The following is a 20176-nucleotide window of genomic DNA, read 5'->3' on the forward strand; positions in this document are numbered from 1 at the left end:
TTGAGTGGCTTTGAGGCAGTTCCACCTGGTGGCTAATTATGTGGGTTTTGAAGTCCTCCAGAAGAGGATTTCAGTCTTAGCTCTGAGATTCCCACCAGCTGTGGAACCTTAGTCACACTGAGTCTTAGTTTTTTCATCTGTAAAGGGGATGATAATAGAGGAATGGTTCCCAAACGTGGCTGCTCACTTGGGGTTCTTAAAAAATACTGAGGCCTGATTCTCATCCCCAGAGTTTAATTGGTTTAATTGGTATGAGGTGTGGCTGGACATTGGGAGTTTTTAAAGCTCCCCAGGTGATTCTAGCATGCTGCAAAATTTGGGAACCACTGTAATAGTGGTTGGTTACGGGGATCGTATGTGAGAACCCGTGCAAAGCAGTGAGCATGGCACAGCAGCTCCAGCAAAGGCAGCTGTAGGAGCAAAGAGATGACATCGTGTTCCACACAAAGCCTCCCCAAAGAAGTGGCCAACAGTGAGGTAATATAACATATGTATTGGTCTCTGCCCCTGGTTCCTGGCACAGAGCTCCTGAAACTCTTGTGACTTCCCAAGTGATAAGAGAACCAGGAGCATCTTTTGTTCTAATATTCGGTCTTTAACCCTGGTTCCTGATACAGAGCTCCTGAAACCCTTGTAATTTCCTGGGTGATAGGAATGTCTTTTGTTGCAATGAGGTGACTCTGGGTGGGTTCCTGGATGGCTCCTGAATGAGGGCTGGTCACCAGAAAAAACAAGCCACGATTAGAAGCTTGGAACTTTCAGCTCCACCCCCGACTCTCTTGAGAAGGAAGAAGGGCTGCAAATGGAGTTAATGATCAATCATGCCTCCCTGACAAATCCTCCATAAAAATCTCAAGAGTAGGGGTTTGGAGATGATCCAGGTGGTGCGCATGTAGAGGTACTGGGATGATGGCACGTCTAGATGGGGCACGGAAGCCTCATATCCTTTCCCCATATCTTGTCCTACACATCTCTTCCATCTGATGTTCATCTATATCTTTTATCATACCCTTTTAATAATAAAACTATAAACATAAGTAAACTATTTTCCTGAGTTCTGTGAGTGGCTCTAGCAAATTAATTGAGCCTGAGGAGGGAGTCATGGGAACCTCTGGTTTATAGTGGGTTAGTCAAAAGCACAGGTGGCAACCTGGACTTGAGATCGGTGTCTGAAGTTGGGATGGGGCAAGTCCTGTGAGACTGAGCCCTAAACATGTGGGATCTGATGCTATCTCTGGGTATACAGTGTCGGAATTTAATTAAATTGTAGGACACCCAACTGGTGTCACAGAGGAGTGCCAGTTGTGGGGAAGACTCCCTACACATTTGTTGAACAGCAGTGTCAGAAGTGAAGTATTTTGTGTGAATAGTAAAGGAGACACACAGAAGGGAAGACTAGGTGGCTTTATTCTTTTTCATTTCTTGTTTTCAAAAAAATATTTCAACTAAAATGTTTTTATTACACAAAATTTTATAAAAATTGAAAAAATACAGAAGTTATATAAAGTAAAAAGGGAAAGCTCCCTCTACCACCACCCTGCCTCCGTACTCTTTCTATTCCATAGTACAGAGTTTGGAAGGTTTATTTTTTTGTGTTAAGTAGGTCATTTGTGTTTCCCGTTCTTGGAAAAGTGGCCTTCTGTAGGAGACATTCTATGGGGCCCAGCAGCGTGCTCCACTCTGGTCACCAGAGCTATATGCTCTAGAATTGACCCTATGTGGGCTGCATGGACCCTTCTGTTGTGGTGGGGCTGAGTACTGTGGCTGTGCTGGTGAGTGGGGCTGGACCCCGGCCTGGTTGGCTGCCAGGCAGGCCTCATGCAGTGGCTACTGGCTCACTGGTGGGTGGGCCAGATTCCCATGTGGCTGGCTGTGTAGCATGGGGGTCCCAGAACTGGTCCCATCCCACTGGTGAGCGGGTAAGCCCCTGGTGCTAATAATCTAGAGGAAAGACTCCAAAATGGCACTTTCCAGCACCAGTGTCCTCATGGTAGAACGAGCTCCCCAAAATGGTTGCCAGCAGCATTTATGTCCCCAGGGGAAGTCTCAGTTGTCTCCTGCCTCTCCTGGAGGCCCTTGAAGATCAACAAGTGGGTCTGACCCAGGCTTCTTTCAAATTACTACCTCTGTGCTGGAACTCAGAGCCTGTGAGATTTTTTAGGTGACCTTTAAGAGTGGAGTCTCTGTTTCCTACAACCCTCTGGCTCTCATGTACTCAAGCCCTGCTGGCCTTCAAAGCCATCCATTCTAGGGGTTTGTCTTCCTGGTGCAAGATCCCTGGACTAGGGGGTCCAATGTGGGGCTCAGACCCTTTGTTCCTTGGGGGCAACCTCTGCAATTATGATATGCTCCAGTTGTGGGTTGCCAACTTTGAGGTGTGGGTCTTGATTGTACTGCATCTCCACCCCTCCTACACATCTTGTTGTGGTTTCTTCTTTATATTTTTAGTTGTGGAAAAATCTTTTTTGCTCGTCTTCAGGTCATTCTCATCAATTGTTGTCATTTAGGTGTGTCCATGGGAGGAGATGAGCTTGGGGTCATCCTACTCTGTCATTTTGGTCTCACCTCTGACTGGGTGTTTTTCTCCAATTCATCAACTGTTTTTCTTGCTCTGACTTTTTCACTGTATTATGCTGCTTTTCTTCTGCATTCTTTCTTTCTTTCTTTCTTTTTGGCTGTGTTGGGTCTTCGTTTCTGTGCAAGGACCTTCTCTAGTTGCGGCAAGCGGGGGCCACTCTTCATCGCGGTGCGCGGGCCTCTCACTATCGCGACCTCTCTTGTTGCGGAGCACAGGCTCCAGACGCTCAGGCTCAGTAGTTGTGGCTCATGGGCCCAGTTGCTCCACAGCATGTGGGACCTTCCCAGACCAGGGCTCAAACCCGTGTCCCCTGCATTAGCAGGCAGATTCTCAACCACTGTGCCACCAGGGAAGCCCCCTTCTTCTGCATTCTTAATCAGGCAGTCAGAACTCATTTCCAAGGAAGAAGGTGGGGCTATCTTTTAGAGAGGATATTGAGCAGGTGAGTGGAAAGGAACAGACTTCTCTCTGTCTCTTCACTCTTAGAATATGTTTTCGAAGGAGCCCCAGCTCTATCTTAAATAAACTACCAGCTCTGTGTGTGTGTGTTAGCATCTGCCCCTGGAGAACAGCCTGTAACCAACAGCCCATGGAAGCCCAAAACCCTCTATACAGTTTCTATATGGGACCTCATGTCCTTTCTGCTTCCATGCCTGAAAATGTGCCACACTTTTAAAATTTGAAAGCTTGTAATTTATTATTTATTCAAATGCTAAATAACAGCTAATAATAAAAAAATCTTAGCACTTTTCCTCGTTGCAGCTGAGAGAGCAACATGGGTCACCAGCAGCTCTACTGGAGCCATCCGAGAAAATTTGGCCAGGGTTCTTGCTTTTGCCATGTCTGCTCAAACTCTGCTCCGGAAATATGGCCTCAATATGTGCTGCCAGTTTTTCCACCGGTACGCAAAAGACACTGGCTTCATTAAGTCGGACTAAGTGAACTTCCTTGAATGGGTCATCCGGGACATCTACCTTACGCAGAAACAATACTAGCTCTTTGTATATAAAATAAAAGTTTAAAAACTTCAAAAAAAAAAAAAAAAAAGACTTAGCATAGTGCCTGGCACATAATATGTATTCAATATATGATAGCTTATTAGTATTATCATTATTATGAGATGAGAAAGCCTAGTCCAATTTGGAGTCATATATGTAAATCAAAGGCAATTATGACCTGAGAATGTTGCTGAGGGAAATATTTCTTTGAGGTTTTTGTTCTTTTAAAAGAGCAATTGCACATATACATTTTGACTTTGGCGTTTGAGGTGGACATAATTTTTTTAATGCCTGTTCTAGACATCTAGAGTGGCATTTTGAGTGGCCTCTGCCCATCACAGCAGAATGAATGGCAACTGCCTGATTGAGGCTGCAGAAGAAAAGCGGTATAATACAGCATAAAAGTCAGAGCAAACTGTAGTGGGGCTGAGAAGATTGCAATTTAATGGGGCTCAATTATTTGATTACAATAGATCTTTCAGTTGCCATAGAAACAAAACACTGAAAAATGACACTGATGGGGCCAGGCAGGCACACATCTTTCCAAAAAAAAAAAAAAAAAGACTATATTAAATGATGCACAAAATGGCAATGAATGCTCCTGAAATTATTCTATCTGGGTGGATAAATGAGAAAAGTATGTAGATAACAGGTAGGGTGAAAGGCAGACACTTAATGCAGGCTGATCAAAGCAACCTCTAAACTGCAAAACAAAATTGATATTTGAATCTTGGGCTCTTTCTCTGTGACAAGATCCCAGGTGCTGGTTTCCTCTAGGATTGTGGATGAGTGAGCCGTCGTGGGGGCTGGGGACAGAGTATCATCAAAACAGGAGTCTGGATGACATTGTGGGAGAGAGAGTGAAAGAGGGAGAGACAGGGACAGAGACAAATTGAGAACTTGCTGTCAATACAGTTGACCAACAACATGGATTTAAACTGTCCAGGTCCACATATAGGCAGATTTTTTTCTATAGTAAATAATACTACAGAATTGGCAAACTGTACTGAGAAACTTGAAGAAGTGCATAGCAGGAATTCTAATTTCAGGGATCTCTGTGCTGGGATTTTCATTACAGAGCCATTTACATTTGCAAAAATTTGAAGGGAAAAACCCTCTAATGATACCAGTGAAAATTTATAGGTGCTTACTCTGGGTGTAAGCAGCTTTTGGCAGGAAAGAGCTCTCTGCGGGAGGTCCCTTTCTGTCTTATCCCTTTAGCAAAGCTATATTGTACCTAACCTTAAGCCAGGGGCCCTCATCCTCTACTCATCTCCAGCCAAAGCACACCTTTCAAGTCTTCTGATCACACAATATTTTGCCTAACCTGTTGGGTCTTTCCATAGACCAAAGAAGTAAAAATGAAGAATAAGTAATTAACAGATGACCAGATAGATCTCTTCCTTAGCTTCCCCTTCAGTAATCTTGTGAACAAACTGTGTGAACAAGATAGCTTCTAAAGAAAGATCACAAGGAGTCAACAAGCCTGAACACAGTGGGAGATGGTGATGAATCTGATCTCCTATCTCAATGATTAACTGAGATTACTTCCCTATTCCCTTTAAAAACTACCACGGCCAAGCAGAATCTTCAGAGTTGGTTTTGGGGACATGAGTCAACCTTCTCCCCAGATTGCTGGCTTTTCTGATTAAATCAACTTTTCTTTCTACCAACATTTGCCTCTGAAGTATTGATTTTCAAGCGGCAAGCAGCCAGACCTGAGTTCAGTAACATGGGTATTCCTGTGCCACGAGCTTCGCATGTGTCCTCTTATTTAATCATCCCGACAACCTAGGAGGGAGGTATTATTATGATCTCCATGTTACAGATGGGGAAACAGACCAGTGGAGGATAAGCAATATGCCTGAGGTCAGTAAGTAAATGGTAGGATGTGAACCCAGTTCCTTCTGAGTAGAGACTCTAAGCCTTTAACCATTGGTATTAAATGAATTATACTGTAATTATAAGGTAGAATATTCTACAGACATTGAAATTATGTTTTTGAAGAATTTTAGTGACATAGGAAAATGTTTACTGTGAGAAAAGCAGATCATAAACCTTGTATATTGCATAATTTCAACCATGTTATGTTATTTTTATAAATTTGCAAACAAAAAAGGCAGGAAGAAAATTATGACTTTTAAAATGTTCTACAGTCTGCTTTTCTATACTGTCAAGTTTTTTTTTTTTTTAAGTTTGTCAACTCTTTGCAGATCTGAGGCTGTGGGTATGGGTAATATCACGATATTTTACTGCAGTTAATTTCTTAAGACCAAACATGTAAAGCCAGAGAAATGTTCAGAAACAAAAAGATCTTCCAAAGGTGATGGCTCAGAGGCTGGGTGACTACCAGGATTATTTCCAGATGGAATGATGGGTACTAGCCAGGGGGACAGAAAGGGAGGGCTCTACAGCCTAGGGTGGACCCTTCTACTCAGGTCCCCAGGGCCCTCACAGCACCTTTCCTGATTCCCCCTCCTCCTCCTCTTTTCTCTCCTCCTCTTCTCTTCTTTGTCTTCTTCTTCCTCCACTCACTTCTTCCTCCTCCTCTACCTAAACTCTATCAGGCACTGAAGTCAGTCAATAGTTGTGAAATGGTCATCTAACTGAGTGGACATCGAGTTTTTCCCTCCTCAGTATATATCTTTCCTCTTTCTGGTAACAGTGGGACCCTGAGTTCACTTTGCAAACTACCTCTACCCACAGGGGCTGATGGGGTTGTCAATCAAGGTGCCTGCCCTCCCCTAGCCAGAGGATCGGCATGTGACTGAGCTTGGCTAGTTGAATCTGAATCTTGAGCAGATGACATAAGGATAGAAAATTGAGAAAGCAGATCATCCTGGAGAAGGCACCTCAAAGAGACTGCTCCCTTGAAACCCAGATCTTACTTGGGACCTATCCTTCCTAAAGCCTTGTCCTTGTCCTTGCTTTTATTCCATACCATAAGCTACCCCAGATGTTTCCAAGTTTTATTTCTGTTGTTGCTGAGTTTTGCTTCTGTTTGCCAGTCTGTTTCTGCTGCTCGCCACCACATAGCAACAGACATTGACTCAGTGGCTTTTTATATAGAGTCTCAGTAACTTGCTTCAGACACAAAGGAGAATCGGTTGTCATCTCCTCCTTTCTTCATTCTAGGTCCTGTAGCCTGGACTTAATGGGCCCTGTTTCCAAATTGAGGAAAAGGTTGCAGTTTTGGCCACATATTGTCTATTCACTGAGTGACCTTGTTCTGTGATCTCTCCTCTTGACTTTTTATCTGAAAAATTGGAACCAAGGCCAGATTAAGTGGTAGGCTGGCAAGGCAGCTGCCAATCTGGAAGGAAGTTACATCATTACCTGGAAATGCGGAATCAATGAGCTCAGGTCCTCCTGGGAGCAACCTTACAGAACTGGTGAGAAGCTAGTGAGTCTGCTCCACTGAGGGCAACATTGCCCTCTGAGTATGATTAAAACACTCTACCTTTTCTTTTTGGTGTTTTTGAGACACTCACATTAAAAAAAAAAGTCAGATGAAGTTTTTATTTCAAATAATGCATGTCATAATGCCATTTACCTTTCACAAATGATTCCTTTTATTATCTGTTAAACGCTTTAATGTGATTCTATGTGGTTTTCTGGTTTGGAAAATCAGGAAAGAAAAAAGAACACTACAGGAAAGTGGGAAATGTTTTATTATTTCAGAGCCTTGACAATGAAGTGACTTGGTAGCAGTTAAAAAGAATGAGGTAGAATTCTAGGTACTAAGATGGGTTATCTCCAAGACATACTGCCCCAATACCAAGTTAAAGAGTAAGTTGTCAAAGTTATTTTCTTTTAAAAAAATATTAAAAGAACTCACACATGCAAACAAATACTGTCCATTTTCTAAGGGTTTATATATATATAAATAAGTATTAAAGGCTTGGAAAGGTAAAACTCTTCCAAAATAATATGTTACCTCTAAGGGTGAAAAGAGGGGAATCAGAATTAGGAGAGGTGGTCAAGGGAACTTAACCTTGTTGGTTGGATATTTACAATGGGAATGTATTTATATGTTTCTGATGAAATTAAATACAAAACTTAAAAAACAGTTAAAAACATAGCAGCTCTGGTTGAGGAGGACAAAGTGCTGTACCCACTCCTGGAACTTTCTTGGATGCCTTTGGGTTGAGTTTAGTTCAAACTCTTTGTTTTTCATTTGGGGAAACTGAGGCCAAGGAATTGTCTGAGGCTTGTGGTGTTATTTTCTTGAGATCAGACAAAATTCAGTGAAGGTCAGAGAAATGTCCAGAAACTCCCTCCCTTTCCCTGCACCACTTCCACCATCGACCCTTCCCAGAATGGGACAGAGATTCTGATTGCAACGTTAGCAGACCTGCTTAAATTAAACAGGAGAATATTATCAGAGTGAAGGTTAGTGACCTAAAGATTAACAGCAGAGATTGAATTACCAGGAGAGGGATTGTGCTAGTTGTATCTGTTAATTTAGTGTCTCTGCATTGGAGAGATTAATGGGAGGAAGCTGTGCCCATCCTGTTTCCAGCTTGGAAGAGAGTGTGGTTCCTGCCTGCCCTCATCAACCCACAACCACAAGGCTCTCAGCAGAGTGACGAAGTGATGGGGAGTATAAATAGGGACCCAAGGCACTGTGGTTGGGCTGACGTCTGCCCTGGCAATGACGCTAACTGTTGTAGTGTTGGGACAAATTGCTTCCTCTCTCTGAACCTTAGTTTCCTTTTGGTAAAACATGTGGAGGAATATGTGTTTCATTCACTCTATGGTGATGGTGTGAGGACCACATGGGCTGCAAAGAAGCTTTGAAGAAGGAGTACGGTATGAGTCAGGACAGATGTCTTTGTTTGGAGGTGGCAGAAAACTGATTCAAAATTTGAAAAACAATATTTAAAAATGGAACTTATTGGCTCATGATATTAGAAAGATCATGTGTGTATGTTTGTGTGTGTTCATGCACAAGCATGCATTTGTGTGTGTGTGTATGTGTGTGTGTGAATCTGGCCTAGGCACAGATGGACCCGGGGAATGAATTATTGTCCCTAGGAATCTTCTCTTTTTCTCTAGTTCTTGACTTTGTTTTCTTCTGTGTCAGTTTCTCATTCAGCAGATTCTCCCATGGGCTGGCAAAGATGACTGGCACTGCTAAGCTTATATCATCCTCACAGCTGGTCCTAGTAAAAGGAGAAACTCCTCTTTCTGGATAGTTCTGGCAAAAGTCCTGGGGAGAATTCTGACTGGCCAGATTTGATGATATCCCCATCCTTGAGCCAATCACTATGGCCAGGGAAACGGGGTTTCCCAAGTGGCTTGATCTGGTTCGTGTGTCTATCCCCAAAGTGGATGGACTGAGCGAGGGTGAGGGGTGGTTCCCCAAAGAGGTGCTGAGCAGAGAGAAAACATAGAGCTACCATATGTCTGATGTCATGTCCAGCAAGAACTCATGGACTCTCCCCTTCCCCAATCTGTCCTGAGCCTGAGAAACGCCCCTCTCCCAGAGACCCAAGGCAACATTATAGTCTCCAATGATGAAGCAGCTGTTTAGCCTGCACAGTTTGGTCAGAGAGCTCTACTTGTTACTGTGGTTAGCTGGTCTGCCTGTTGCAGTGGACTGGGAATACTCTTGGCCCCAAATGAACATAGAGCCCCCATGCTGAGCAAGAGTGTGGACAAGGGTTGTGGTCTTTACCCCGTGACACAGTTACCTGGCTGCCCATCAAAGAAAGAACATGTTGAAGATATGAGAGGATATAACCATATTGTTTTGTAATTTTTAAAAATTATAACATTAAATATGATCCATCCTACTTTTTAAAGTAGATCGTTTTATATATAAAGCTGAAGTCCAACTACCACTCCTAATCTCATGACTCATTCCTATGACCAGTTTTATAAGTTTGACCTACTAAAAAAAAATATATATATATATATATATATTTATAAATTTATTTATTTTTGGCTGCATTGGGTCTTTGTTGCTGAGTGTGGGCTTTCTCTAGTTGCGGTGAGTGGGGGCTACTTTTCGTTGCAGTGTGCAGGCTTCTCATTGTGGTGGCTTGTTTTTCTTGCGGAACATGGGCTCTAGGCACGCAGGCTTCAGTAGTTGTGGCACATGGGCTCAGTAGTTGTGGCTCGCAAGCTCTAGAGTGCAGGCTCAGTAATTGTGTCACAGGGCTTAGTTGCTCCACGGCATGTGGGATCTTCCCAGACCAGGGCTCAAACCCGTGTCCCCTGCATTGGCAGGCAGATTCTTAACCACTGCGCCACCAGGGAAGCACCTAGATATATTTTTTAAATAAACATTTAAATATTTTAAACATAAAATAAACTAAAGAATATATCTATTGGTATGTGTGTGTGTGTGTGTGTGTTTATCAGTGAGGACTGGCTAGGCTCTGCTGTGATAACAAATAATTCCAAAATTTCAGTGGCTTAACACATTTATTTGTCACTCTAACATATATTTGACAAGTGTCTACAATGGGGTTCTGTTTATTGGAGTCACTGAGGGACCCAGGCTGACAGAGGCCAAGAGAGGAAGGAAAAAATGATGACTTGTGCTCTGTTTCATAGCTTCCACCCAGAAGTGAGTCATGTCACTTCTCACATTTCACTGGCCAGAGCAAATCACATGGCCTCACCTAGCTCCCAGGAGTGGGAATCTTGTGCTTGGAAGAGCTGGAAATAATTGGTAGATAGCACTAATGACTACTCTAGTAGGTTTAGCAATTGATGTGCTTGGAAGAGCTTGGAAATAATTGGTAGATAGCACTAATGACTACTCTAGTAGGTCCAGCAATTGATGAACTAATCAATTCATCCTGAGTGATGGCTTTAATCCTGTGCCAGAAGGTGTCAATGAGCCAAGGGGACAGAGGAGCCGTTGTTTTGCCCTTGAAGTGCTTGGGGACTAATTCAGGGAGCAGCAGGAGGCATAGTGCTGAGGGGTGCACTGCCAGGGCTGAGAACTTCATGGCAGGGAGGGATCCCGGAGGCTGCAGTAGCTAGAGTGGGCTTCTTGGAGGGGGTGGTGCTGGGCCTGGAAGGATGGGTGAGGCAGGGATAGTCAGGAAATGTAGAGTGGTCAGCAGATCAGTCTGGTCAGACTCATCTCCATCTTTCTCCAGCTTGGTTTTGTCACAAGTCCAACCATGTTCCCTGAACCCAGAGTCATCATTTTTGGCAATGGCTACTCCAGGATACCTGCACTAGGGAGTTGAGCCAAAGGCCCTGTGACTGGAATCTTCTTTCAAATTAGGGCTTGACTAATTCTTCTAAAATCAGTCCTGTGCCTAGAGCTGAAAAGCATGGTCAAAATGACAACAGCGGGCCATTATTGAATGCTCACTCTGTGTCAGGCCCCCATGAGGTAGGTGCAATGTCCTTCATGTCACTCAGTGAGTGGGGGGTTAAGTGAGGAGGAGAAACAACAAAATTGGCACGTACACACTGCTTACTACATGCCAGGCTCTTTTCTAAAGGACCTGGTATGTTAATTCACTTCTCCCTCCTGACCGTCCCATGATGCAGGTACTCTTGTTATCCCTACAGGTGATAATACAGGTGAGGAAACAGGGCACAGACTGGTTAACACCTGCCCAAGGCCACATGACTAGGAAGTGGCAGACATGGGATTTGAATCCAGGTATGTTTTGAATGCAGTGGAGGATTGAAGAATGCTCTGCCTCTGTCTTAGACTGTTTGGGCTGATATCCCAGAATGCCACAGACTGGGAGGCTTATAGACAACAGAAATGTGTCACTCACAGTCTGCAGGCTGGAAGTCCAAGATCAAGGCACTGGCAGATTCAGTGTCTGGTGAGGACCCACCTCCCGGTTCATGGATGGCTGTCTTCTGGCTGTGGCCCCACCTGGCAGGAGGAGTGAGGATGCTCTCTGGTGTCTTTTTAAAAAGGGCACTAATCCTAGAACATGAGGTTTCTATTCTCATGACCTAATCACCTCTCAAAGGCCCCACGTCCTAACATCATCACATTGGTTGTAAAGTTTCAGCATGTGAATTTTGGGGGAACATTCAGATTCAGTCTATAGCAGCCTCTCTCAGTCCACCTTGCAGTCCAACATACAGCAGCAATGGTGCTGGTGGCCCTAGTATCATTGCTTTGGGCCTGGCTGGGGGCCCAAGCTGGCTGGGCCCCAAGCTTTCTTTTCATCTGACAACTTCGACTCCCAGTAATGCTGTCTGGTGAGTAGCTGGAGTCTCCCATCCACTATAAAGAGGGCTCTTTGCTGGTCTGATTAACCACAGGCCCTACTTGTAAATGCTTTCCAGTGGGTAGGCAGAAGGGTGCGGCAATCACCTGATGACCGCTCCTCCAGCCACTCCAGGTCCCCCCAGTTCAGCTGACAGGAGAGTCAAAAGTAGGAGAGTGTAAGCAGAGATTCTTAACCTCTTCTGTGCCATGGTCCCACTGGGTGGAGCTTCCAGACTCTTTTACAGAATAATATTTTTATGAGCACAGGTAAAATATATAGGATTACAAATGAAGCCAATTATAATGAAATGCAGTTATCAAATTGTTTAAAGATTGTGATACAGTAATATATGTGCTATTTTCTTAACTCATCAAATAAGATCTAGAGGTAGTTTTAATGACTACAAAAAGTTCAGAGGAGAGCAGGCAAGGGAGGATCCCTGGAGGATATGGGCTTGCCCTGTACCTTAAAGGATGGGTAAGATTTGCAAAGACAAGGAGAATGGCTCATAAATACTGAGTGGAAGAGATGGGGTCAGTGTCAGAGAGGAGGTGACTCTGAGCTCAGGAGGACAGGACAGGACACAAAAACCTGGGGTATGTGAGTCACTTCAATTGGGGCCATTAAATTAATATTTTAACTGCTTTATTTTACTATCAATGCCCCTCAGTTACAAGTACTTGAAATAATGAAAAGGCATTCAATTAAAAATACTTCTGTCTCCAAATCAGATGCTTCATGAGAGTCTGCCCTGCTTTGGGATCATCAGATTGCATATGACACATGGTGCTGCTCTGTATATGTTAGGCTTGGGCCAGTGCAGTGGGATTTCTTGGGGCTGAGCTAAAGGAAGGTGAAATAATGCCATATATCTGAGAACCAGAGAGCTGATAGTATAGATTCTGAGAATCAGGAGTGCCGAGGGCGGGAGAAGATCAGTATTCCAGCCCAGCACTCAGACAGAGGGTACTGCCACATTCTCTTCCCTTCCTCCACCTTCCTTCCTCCAAATCCTCCTTTCCTACTCCTTTTTGTTCTATTCAGGCCCTCAGTGGGTTGGATGATGGTACCCACTTTGGGGAAGGCAATCCTCTTTACTCTTGTGATTCAAATGTTAATTCTGGAAACATCCTCACAGACACATCCTGAAATAATGTTTAACCAGATATCTGAGCATATAAAACTGACACATAAAATTAACCATATCACAACTCCACCATTTTTCAATTAGGCACCCATATACAACTTCTGAAACCATACTTAATCTCCAAATAAAGGTAATAACAAGTTCATAATTTCATCTAACATGATACAACTATCTTGTGTACAACTGATAACACACTAATCCCTTCCCCAGAAGAGGAGGTAAAGTCATTGAGTGATGTTTACTCTTCTTGCTATCCCATAACTTAAATACTATGATGTGAAAATAACAATATTTAAATACTATGATGTAAAGTCAATATATCTTATGTTACATGCTAGGGAATAGAAGAGGAAAGAAAACCATTTCTATATCTATATATCTATCTCTATATATGCACACACACGTGTATTTATAACAAAATAAGGAGGAAGTACTCATGATAATTACAGTCCTTGTTTCTGTAACTGGTCGCATGGTCATTGCTGTTATTTATAATTACCTTCTTTCACTCTTCATGCCATATTCCTTTTGCCCTAAACAAACACTTCAGCTGGTTGTACTTCTTTACCTGGTGGGGTGACCCAAACGTTCATTCCTGAAGGATCTGGGTCAGTAGTAGTCCTGCCTAGATTGAGTTGTAGTTTTCCATTGACCCTAATCACAGGGCATGGTAAAAACTAAGAGACACCCAAGGGATCTCCTATATTCCAGACATACTCTTTTTTTTTAAATTGAAATATAGTTGATTTACAATATTAACTTTCGGTGTTCAGGAAAGTGATTCAGATAAATAGATAGATAGATAGATAGATAGATAGATAGATAGATAGGGATAGAGATATACTCTTTCTTACTTCCATGGAGCAATAATGGAAGTAATCTCCATGGTGATCAGGATCAATCACCCCAGCCAGCACCGTAACTCCTCTGCCTGTTGATTCAGAAGAATGAGGAGCCAGAAGTGCGTAGGTGGCAGCCTCAACTTCCAGTTCAATGGAATCATTGTTGTGTCTCCTGGTGGAAATATTCCTCCCTTTGGAACTAAGACCTCTAGACCAGCAGAGAATAACATCATGGGAACAGGAAGCAGCAGAAGTTTTGCTAAGGGGTTGCTAGGTGTAATAGTGAGAGGTGCCACTGTCATGTCTACTCTTTCATTCCTGGACCCATGAATGCTGGCTATGGGAGAAACACGACCATATATCAGATGCTGATTCAGAGCATATACAGCCTTCTGGAAACTTTGCCCCAGCCCTGCAATGTATTGTGCTAGCACCTATCTTGTGCTGTAGTTGAGTCTTCATAAGGCCATCTTCTGTCAAACCAGCTGCTTCCAGATCATGGGGAACATGGTAAGAATTCCATGAGCATGGGCCTATTGCTGCATTTCTTTTGATGTGGAGTCAGTTCCTCGATTAGAAGCAATGCCATGTGGACTACCATGATGGTGGATAAGGCATTCTGTAAGTCCATGGATAGTGGTTTTGGCAGAAGCATTGCATGCTGGGAAGGCAAAGCTGTATCCAGGATAAGTATCTATTCCTGTAAGAACGAAATGCTGCCCCTTTCATGACATAAGCGGGCCAGCGTAATCAACCTGCCACTAGGTAGCTGGCTGATCACTGTGGGAAATGGTTGCATACCAGGGGCTCAGTGTCCGTCTCTGCTGCTGACAGATTGGACACCAAGCAGTGTCTGTAGCCAGGTCAGCCTTGGTGAGCAGAAGCCTATGTTGCTGAGCCCACGGGTAACCCCCATCCCTGCCACCACAGCCACTTTGTTCATGAGTGCACTGGGTGTTCACATGAGTGGCTGGAAGAAAAGGCTGACTGGTATATCACAGAATGGGTCACCCTATTCGCTTGATTATAAAAATCCTCCTCTGCTGAGATCACCCTTTGGCGAACATTCACATGAGACACAAATATCTTCACATGTTTTGCCCATTCAGAGTGGTCTCCTCATAGACCTCTTCCCCCAATTTCCTTGTCATCAATTTTCCAATCACATTTCTTCCAAGCCCCTGACGATCCAGCCAAACTGTTGGCCATAGCCCGTGAATCCGTACACAGTCACAAAGTGCACCACAAGGTGCACTGCTTGCAGTCCTGCCTGCTGAGAGGGTTTCCCTTTACCACTGTCCTTCAGGGATGTCTGAGAGAGGGGCTGTTGTGTGGTGTCTGCATATGAGGCAGAGCCATCTGTAAACCAGCCTCATGTCTTCTCTTCCGTTGATAGTAGGGAGCTCCTCATGAAGCCATAGGTACAGGCTGGGAGAGAGAAGGCAGCTTAGCACAAGTGGGGACCATGGGTATTTGGGCCACTTCTTCGTGTAAATTATTTGTGCTTTCAGGGCCTGTGCAGGGCCAGTCTGGTATATCCTGTTTCCTCTTGATGATGTAGTGCTGCTGTGCACACCCAACTTTGTAGCTTGGTAGGTCAGATAAAAGTCAGTTCATGATGGGCAGCTCAGGTTGCATAGTAACTTGGGGGCCCATGGATAAGCATTCAGTCGCTACTATGGCCTAGAAGTAGGCCAAGAGTTGTTTCTCAATAGGAGAGCAGTTATCTGCAGAGAATGGCAGGGCTCTGCTCAAACATCCTGAGGGCCTGTGCTCCGATTCACTTATAGGGGCTGTGAAAGGCTCCAAACAGCATCTCTATCAGTCGCTGACACTTCAAGCACCATTGGATCTGCTGGATCCTGAGGCCCAAGTGTCACAGCAGCCTGCATAAACAGCCTTACCTATTGCATAGTCATCTCCTGTTCTGGACTCCATATAAAACTAACAGCTTTTCTGGTCACTTGGTAAATGGGCCCAGGTAACACACTCAAATATGTTGCCTCCAAAATCCAAAGAGGTCCACTATGCATTGCGCCTCCTTCTTGGTTGTGCGGAGGAGCCAGATGCAACAACTTATCCTTTACCTTAGACGGAATATCTTGATATGCCCTACACTATTGGACCCCTAGAGATTTCACTAAAGTAGAAGTTCCTTGAATTTTTTCATTGAAATAAAGTTTATGTACAATATTATATAAGCTACAGGTGTACAACATAAGTACTATATAGTGATTCACAATTTTTAAGGGTTACACTCCAATTATAGTTATTATAAAATATTGGCTGTATTCTCTGCTTTGTACAGTATATCCTTGTAGCTTATTTTATATGTAATAGTTTATATCTCTTAATTCCCTATCCCTATATTGCCCCTCCCCCTTCCCTCTCCCCACTGGTAACCACTAGTTTGTCCTCTATATCTGTGAATCTGCTTCTTTTTTGTTATATTCACTAGTTTGTTGTATTTTTTTAGATTGTACATATAAGTGATATACAGTATTTGTCTTTGTCTGACTTATTTCACTTAGTGTAATATCCTCCCAGTCCATCCATGTTGCTGCAAGTGGCAAAATTTCATTCTATTTTTATGGCTGAGTAGTATTCCATTGCATATATATATACATACATATATATATATATACACACACACACACCACATTTTATTTATCCATTCATCTGCTGATGAACACTTAAGTTGCTTTCATATCTTGGCAATTGTAAATAATGCTGCTATGAACATTGTAGTGCATGTATCTTTTTGAATTAGTGTTTTTGGTGGGTTTTTTTTTTTTTTGGCTGCACTGGGTCTTCTTGCTGTGCGCCGGCTTTCTTTAGTTGTGGCGAGCAGGGGCTACACTTTGTTGCGGTGGTTGGGCTTCTCACTGTGGTGGCTTCTTTTGTTGCGGAGCACAGGCTCTAGGTGCACAGGCTTCAGTAGTTGTGGCACGTGGACTCAGTAGTTGTGGCTCACGGTCTTAGTTGCTCCGTGGCATGTGGGATCTTCCCAGACCAGGGATCGAACCCATGTCCCCTGCATTGGCAGGAAGATTCTTAACCACTGTGCCACCAGGCAAGTCCTGGAATGTTATCTTTTAAGGAGTTGTCTTGTTGATTCTAGGAGAATGTTGCTCTTTATGGTTGAGCAGGTATTTCTGCCAAGGGGAGAGGTTTGGTCAATGCATAATGCAGATAACACAATGTGCAGTAGGAGGGAGTGAGGAGGCCAAAGGGCAGGGAAAAATTTTTATGTGTAAATTTTTTCTTGTCTCACTATAAGATATGAATTTTATTTCACAATACTCATGTCCTGATTTACTTATTGATGAATGCTACAAACATTTATTGTGCACTGATTATGTGCCAGATACTGAGCAAGGCACTAGGAGTTAGTGATAAGAAAGCAAACATGTTTCTTGCCCTCATGGAGCTACTGTTTAAAAGGGAGAAAGGAATACAGAGGAGTGTAAATTGTGATAAATCTTATATAGGAAAAATGCAGGAGACTATAAAGTCAGTATTACTTTGATATCAAAACCAGACAAAGGCATCACAAGGAAAGAAAACTACAGAAAATGTCTTATAAATATGGATGCAAAGATCCTCAACAAAATACTAGCAAATTGAATCCAGCAATACATAACATGGATAACACCATGGCCAAGTGAGATTTATCCTAGGGATACAAGATTGGTTTAATATTTAAAAATCATTAACGTAATACACCACTTCAATAGAATAAAGGACAAAGGCCACATGATCATCTCAAGAGACATAGGAAAAGCATTTGATAAAGTTCAACACCCCTTCATGATAAACACTCAGTAAAACAGGAATAGAAGGCAACTTCCTCAGCCTGATAAAGTCAGGAAAAATCCACAGGTAAGATTATACTTAATGGTAGAAGAATGGATGCTTTCTCCCTAAGATCAGGAACAAGACATAGATGTTAGCTCTTGCCATTTCTATTCAACATTGTACTGGAGGTTCTTCTAGCCAGGGCAATTAGGCAAGAAAAAGAAATAAAAGACATTCAGAATGAAAAAGAAGAAGTAAAACAACTTCTATTTGCAGATGACATGATCTTATCAAGGAAATGCAAATTTAAGGCATAATGAGATAGCACTATATACCTACTAAAGTGGCCAATTTAAAAAGCAAAAAACAAAAAACACATGTTGGTGAGGGTGTGAAACAACTGGAACCCTCATTTATTGCTGGTAGTAATGGAAAATGGTATAGCCACTTGTAATAGAGTCCTCTATTAACTGAAATATATATATATATACACACATATATATGTATGTATCTATGTATATATATACATATATATGTATGTGTATATATGTATATATACACATACATATATATATGTATGTATGTATATGTGTGTATATGTATATATATATATATATATATATATATATATATATATATATATATATACACACACACACAGGTCCTAAGATCTGCAGGGTGAGTCAGCAAGCTGGAGACCTAGGAGAGCTCATGGTAGTTCCACAGTCCAATTCCAGAGGCCTGAGAACCAGGAGAGCTGATGGTATAGTTTCGGCCCAAAGGCCAGCAGGCTTGAGATCAAGGAAGAGCCAATGTTTCAGTTCTGTCTTATCCTGAAGGTTTTAACCCAATACCCCTGCAAAGAGGGCCCTGCCTAGGATTCCCTCTAATTGGTGGCGTTTATCCCAAGTCTGACTACACTCACTGGGTATTCTCTTGTTTAATATGCCTCTCCCTTGCTGGACCATGAGCTCCGTGAGGTAAGAGTTAGGTTTATTTGTTCCCTTCTAATCCCTGGAGCCTCGCAACAAGGCCCAGAGGCTCTAGAGGAAACCGGCTGGAAGGACTTCTCAATGCTTTACCAAGTGCTAAAGATTTATTGTGAAAGTTTAAGCTGCCCTCTAGTGGAAAATACAAGCCAAAATTCGGGCCTAGCTTTTATTCTTTGTTTTTGTCAATGGGAGCCCCAGACTCTCAGACCAGAGAAGCAGACACCTAGCATCTCTTCTCTCCCTGCAGTGGAGTAGACATCGTGGGCTACCTGCCCACCCTGGGCCCACGTGGAGCTCCCCACAACTGCAGATGGAGGGACAGGCCTCCCCCAGTGGGACCCCTCCCAGGATCTGGGGGCTCTCCCCACCCTTCTCTGATGTTCAGAATTTGCACTGTCTGTCTTTGTCCTTGTCTGTGCTCAGAAACCAATTCATATGGATGTGGGAACACATTCTAAAGTGGGGCAATGGAGGCCATGCTGGGCTTCTGTTCCCCAGCGGTCAAAGTCCTGAGCTGTACACTTTAGAGAGTGCTTCTGTCCTTGGGGAGCTGGTGGGCTGGTTTGGGGGCAGAGTACCCCCAATACAGGCAGCATTCCCTGACCCTGACTTAGGTAATGGTAGTAATGTTGAATCTGTGGTTCTGGGTAGGGGGTCTCTGGGCAGCAGCAGCAGAAATGGCCCAGATCTGGCCATTTGACTCTGAACCTGAGCCTTTGGCTAATGGCATCATAATATTACACTATAAATAAAAGGAGCAGTATTAATTTAGTTTGTCCCTTTACTAAGTGAAGTTTAGTAGTAGTTACCAGCAGTACAAAGATGAATATGACATGGTACTTGTCTTCAAAGAACCACAGCCTCTGACGCAATGTCACAAGTAGACTAGGCCTCAGAAGTTGCAAACTCGTGGTCTACAGATATGTTTTATTTGGCTGGCACAGTGTTTAAGTTGTTATAAATTGGTTGCCAATCTTTTTTTTTTCTTAATTAACTTTTTAAAAAAATTAATTAATTTATTTTTGGCTGCACTAGGTCTTCGTTGCTGCATGTGGGCTTCTCATTGCCGTGGCTTCTCTTGTTATGGAGCACGAGCTCTAGGCGTGCGGGCTTCAGTAGTTGTGGCACGTGGGCTCAGTAGTTGTGGCTCGGGCTTTAGAGCACAGGCTCATTAGTTGTGGCGCACGGGCTTAGTTGCTCCGTGGCATGTGAGATGCCCCTGGACCAGGGCTCGAACCTGTGTCCCCTACATTGGCAAGTGGATTCTTAACCACTGCGCCACCAGAGAAGACCCGGTTGCCAATCTTTATTTATTTATTTATTTATTTTTGGCTGTGTTGGGTCTTCGTTTCTGTGCGAGGGCTTTCTCTAGTTGCGGCAAGCGGGGGCCGCTCTTCATCGCGATGCGCGGGCCTCTCACTATCGCGGCCTCTCTTGTTGTGGAGCACAGGCTCCAGACGCGCAGGCTCAGTAGTTGTGGCTCACGGGCCCATTTGCTCCGCGGCATGTGGGATCTTCCCAGACCAGGGCTCGAACCCGAGTCCCCTGCATTGGCAGGCAGACTCTCAACCACTGCGCCACCAGGGAAGCCCTCCTTGCCAATCTTTTAATATG

At 43.4% G+C, this 20176-nt stretch overlaps 1 pseudogene; it reads left to right on the forward strand.

The window, feature by feature from the left end:
- The first annotated feature begins 3353 nt into the window (after nucleotides 1-3353).
- LOC114236015 (40S ribosomal protein S29-like) lies at nucleotides 3354-3516 on the forward strand (annotated as a pseudogene).
- Nucleotides 3517-20176: the final 16660 nt, after the last annotated feature.

Source organism: Balaenoptera acutorostrata, chromosome 19 (assembly GCF_949987535.1).
Source record: "Balaenoptera acutorostrata chromosome 19, mBalAcu1.1, whole genome shotgun sequence".
NCBI lineage: Eukaryota > Metazoa > Chordata > Mammalia > Artiodactyla > Balaenopteridae > Balaenoptera > Balaenoptera acutorostrata.